The 4805-nt window shown below is 46.1% G+C and overlaps 1 long non-coding RNA gene across 1 annotated transcript; it reads left to right on the top strand.

The window, feature by feature from the left end:
- Positions 1-1866: 1866 nt before the first annotated feature.
- On the top strand, positions 1867-3176 carry LOC141021446 (uncharacterized). Its single transcript, XR_012182757.1, has 3 exons — positions 1867-1962; positions 2337-2409; positions 2800-3176. It is a non-coding gene; the product is annotated as an uncharacterized lncRNA (long non-coding RNA).
- The last annotated feature ends 1629 nt before the right edge of the window (positions 3177-4805 follow it).

Below are 4805 nucleotides of genomic sequence, written 5' to 3'. Positions count from 1 at the left end.
CGCACGTCCCGCGCGCACCCGACCCGCCCGACGAGCCCGACCGCACCAGTGCGTCCCGCACGTCCCGCGCGCACCCGACGCGCCCGACGAGCCCGACCGCACCAGACGCTCACCGTGCCGCCTCCGTGTCCGCCATGGCAGCTGCCAGCGACAAACGCCGGAAGGATGTAGCCGAACTTGAGCACGGACACGAGCACAATGGCGACACACGCCTCCTCCCAAGGTCAACCGCACGCTTGTATGCGCGCCCGCGGTCCCGACGCGTCCAGTGCGCACCCATAACACGCACCGGTCGCGCCTGGCTCGCCGCCACGGCTTATTGCTCTGCACTGCTGCGGCCTCAACCGCAACGCAGCACCTCCATACCACCATGCCGCCGTGTGTCGTTGGAGCCGCCACCACGCAGGTCCTCCACGGCCTTTTCACCGTGCCGCCGCAGCCACCGCAGCCTCCTCGCCACGCTGCGCACGAACGCCGCCACGGGCGCACGAACGCCCCAATCCTTTTCTTCCTTACAGTGGCTACATGGCTACACGCGGCTCAACTAGAGCACAACGGATTACATGGCAGTCTGATAGCCAGCTAACCCAACGGCTGAGCAACCCATTGCAGCGACTTACGCGCACGCACGCGTGAACTCCACAACGGGCTTCCCTCGCATGATCCGCATGACTCAACCCACGTCTTGATGCTCCTCCACAAGACCCGGCCAAGCCTGCATGCAGCTAGCCTGCACGTACTAAACTGACTAGCCAACACATGCAACTCCACATCCGCTGCTATAGGCCTAGTACTACCACCACGGGCACACACATGCCACACACACCACACACGTAACGTGGTTTACTCCAACAGCAGCTACAGGTATAATGATGATGAATGCTTTCTTTCCCTGCTCAGTTTTAACTGTTTTATATATGATTGTTTCTCTGTTGCATCCATATCATGTGATTCAGACGTGATTGTCATGGGCATGCCGTTCATGGTGTCTGCGTTGTCGTGTAGCCATAATTAAGTAGAATTGCCGAATCTACCAGTGCTTCTTTTAAAGGAAATACCGGTATTGATGCCAACGGAAAATATATGGCTTCCGATCGAGGTATAATTTGTCGCGTTGTAAAGATTTCTGGTATTAATCATTTTCTATATATTATGTGTAACGCCAATGGTAGTTTTTCTGGTTTATTTAGGATACTCCTCAGGTGTGTCGGCACGGCGTCGTTTGTGGTTGTCGTATACACTCAAGTATAACAGCTGAGTTTAGTTGTGTCGTTAGACACGAATTTGTCGTTATTCCTGCCACGGCAATGTTATAGCTCTGCAAGGAACACTTTGTCGTCTTGCGGACATTTCTAGTAGTATTGAATCAATTATATATTTACCTAATGGAATATTCTAGGCCGGCAATAAAAAATTGGGATTCTGCAAACATTTCTGTATCAATGATTTGCTATATTCTACGTAACACCAATGGTCATTTTTCTGGTTTGTCCAGTCGCTACTAGAAAAACCGAGTACTGTATCAATGTTGTTTCTATTCCGATGTGTTGGCATGGGGTGTGTACGTCATGGGCATGAGGGTCATGTCGATTGGGCTGTCATATAGCAACAATTATAAGAGCCCAATTTACTTGTGTTCTGTATAATGGAATTGTCGATATTCATGTCAACGTGATGGCTCGGCAAGTGAAACTTTACCGTACTATAAATATCTCCACTACTACATTTAGCTAATGCTATTTATTTTTTGGGTTTATCAAACAATATATTGGTTCGACAACCGTGATTATTATCGCTAGTATGGTTATGCGGATCAACATGGTGCAATAGCGTTTAATAAGCTTGAAAATTTCCTGGTGTCCTGATCTTCCTCTTCTTTTTATGTATCAGTGTTGGTGCTAAGAAAGTGAACCTATCCTGCATGCAATTCCGTCGGTTCAATGAGCCAAGAAGCAAAGAAAGGTCAGTACTTAGTACCTTATTATATATGTTGCACAATCATTATTATCCACACCCTGTATTGTTTACATTATTGTAAACCAGAAGACTGATTTCCTTTTTTGATGGCACTATATTTAGCTCATAGCATTAGCCTGCTCGTTCACTTCATTTGCAACCCTGTGATGGTATAACTCGGTTCATTATCTAAATATGCCTCTTTGATTATTCTACTTTAACTTGTTAGTTCTAGACTTATGTTTATAGCATGACTAAATCTGAGATGGCTAGAGTTCTTTTTCCAAGCAGAGGGTTATGATTTCCGAACCACTGTTAGTTCAGTTCACGTGATCACTCTGTCTATTATTTGACTGCGTGGTATGATGCATTTATTCCAGGTGCCTCATGGCGTTGGCTCTTGCTTGGAGTGAGTTCTGTGATGTGCGAAGCAAGTTCGAGGCTATGATGCAGGTAGCCCCCTATGTGTGTATGTTTGCTTTGACTTCCAACTTCTTACTAGTATCATAATCTAAAGAACGGACATTGATCCTTTAAGATAAAAAAGGAAAGAACCTGATCTGATTCTTGTTGCTGTTGATATTTATCTAGATATACTGTTTGATTTCTGAGGTATCTAGAATGTTTCTGTCTTAATTTTTGTCATCCCGATTCTGTAGCTATATGGGGTAGTTCAAAGCAGTATAATTTCTTTGTTTCTCAGTGTAAATTAAACTTAGCCAATTGCTGCAATATGGTATCAACCACCTTGTAACACGGATGATTTGTGAAACCTTGTGACTTGGCCACCAATATGCACCTTAGACATGTCGTGATAATTAATCTGTTCTTCTTTTGATGAAGCTGGAGGAGCAGATCGCAACATATGGTCCTAAGTAGTAGCTATGGAAGGAAAAAGAGCATAGCTACAAGTGATCCCTCCCATGATGGGGTGTATGTACCTCTCCAATGTAGATAATGTTCAATTGGTGTCTGGCTTTGGAGGGCGATTATGAAATAACGTGATGAATCTGGCGTAGGAACTCCATTCTCGCAAGTCTTCAAACAAAACATGTTGTCATGTGTCAATGTCTCTGTCAACTCTATACCTGGTTGTGTCCGCTAGGCTGCCGCTCCATACAATATTTAAACTCTCTACCTGGTTGGTTTTTTACTGATGAGTTGGTTTGGTTATATGTTGTAGGCTCTCCAGTCTCTTTACCGTCTTTTGGAATGCCGCCGTCTCTCCTTGAATAAGGGGCAAGGTTTGTTGGTTATCAAAAACTACACTAAAGTGAGTGCATGGTTGATCTTTAAATTATTTTGCTGGTTGGTACATTGTGAGTGTCGCTTGCTGACCTCCACCACCTCTAGAACCTCCAGAAAACCATCACTGGAGAATGAACTAGATCTGTGGGCGAACAAGATATTACTAGGAGGGGGGAGGTAAGGGTGAAGGACGATGTGTGAAATAGTGTCTGGTAGAACATCAAGGGGGCCATGAATCAAATGATCTAGTGGCTGGAGCGGCGGGGTACATGCCGTGAAGCGCTGGAGTCTCTGGGTGTCTTCAAGGCCTTTCTCGGTAGTGTTGTCTAAACTCCAGAAAACCATCACTGGAGAATGAACTAGATCTGCGGGCGAACAAGATATTACTAGGAGGGGGGAGGTAAGGGTGAAGGATGATGTGTGAAATGGTGTCTGGTAGAACATCAAGGGGGCGATGAATCAAATGATCTAGTGGTTGGAGCGGCGGGGTACATGCCGTGAAGCGCCGGAGTCTCTGGGTGTCTTCAAGGCCTTTCTCGGTAGTGTTGTCCGTTAGGGACTCGGTCACCTACACGAGCATGCCGTCCATAAAACCGTTAATACCATATATGCCATCTACACGATGAAGTAGAGAGCACTAGTGCTCGTGCCCTCAATGGCTTCTGCGGCTAGATCACCAAATTCATGACCCCCTCGATGTTCTACCATGACAACATTTGACACACCATTCACCCTTATCCCCCTCCCAGAAATATCTCATCCTCTCCTCCGCCATAATAGGTAGGTATGGTGGCTGTTTTGAGGAATGTATAAGGTAGGTCTAAGGCACCGGCGAAAGTTGCGCGGCACTAGAGAGGCTAGCAATGGTGGAAGGGTGAAAGTGTGTATAATCCATGGACTCAACATTAGTCATAAAGAACTCACATACTTATTGCAAAAATCTATAAGTCATTGAAACAAAGTACTACGCGCATGCTCCTAGGGGGATAGATTGGTAGGAAAAGACCATCGCTCGTCCCCGACCGCCACTCATAAGGAAGACAATCAATAAATAAATCATGCTCCGACTCCATCACATAACGGTTCACCATAGTGCATGCTAAGGGCATCACAAACTTTAACACAAGTATATCTATGATACGTCCATTTTGCATCATGTTTTTATATTGATATTTATTGCATTATGGGTTGTTATTACACATTATATCACAATACTTATGCCTATTTCTCTCTTATTTTACAACGTTTACATGAAGAGGGAGAATGCCGACAGCTGGAATTCTGGAATGGAAAAGGAGCAAATATTAGCGACCTATTCTGCACAACTCCAAAAATCCTGAAACTTCATGGAGCATGTTCTTGGAATATATAAAAAATATTGGGTGAAGAAAGAACCAGAGGGGGGCCACCTGCCAGCCACAAGGGTGGAGGGCACGCCCTACCCCCTGGGCGCGCCCCCTGACCTTGTGGGCCCCCTGGCAGGCCTCCGGTGCCCATCTTTGGCTATATGGTGTCTTTCACCCTGAAAAAATCAAAAAGAAGCTTTCGGGACGAAGCGCCGCCGTCTTGAGGTGGAACCTGGGCAGAACCAATCTAGGGCT

Source organism: Aegilops tauschii, chromosome 4 (assembly GCF_002575655.3).
Source record: "Aegilops tauschii subsp. strangulata cultivar AL8/78 chromosome 4, Aet v6.0, whole genome shotgun sequence".
Classification (NCBI taxonomy): Eukaryota; Viridiplantae; Streptophyta; class Magnoliopsida; order Poales; family Poaceae; genus Aegilops; species Aegilops tauschii.
This window is presented reverse-complemented; position numbering and strand designations above follow the sequence as displayed.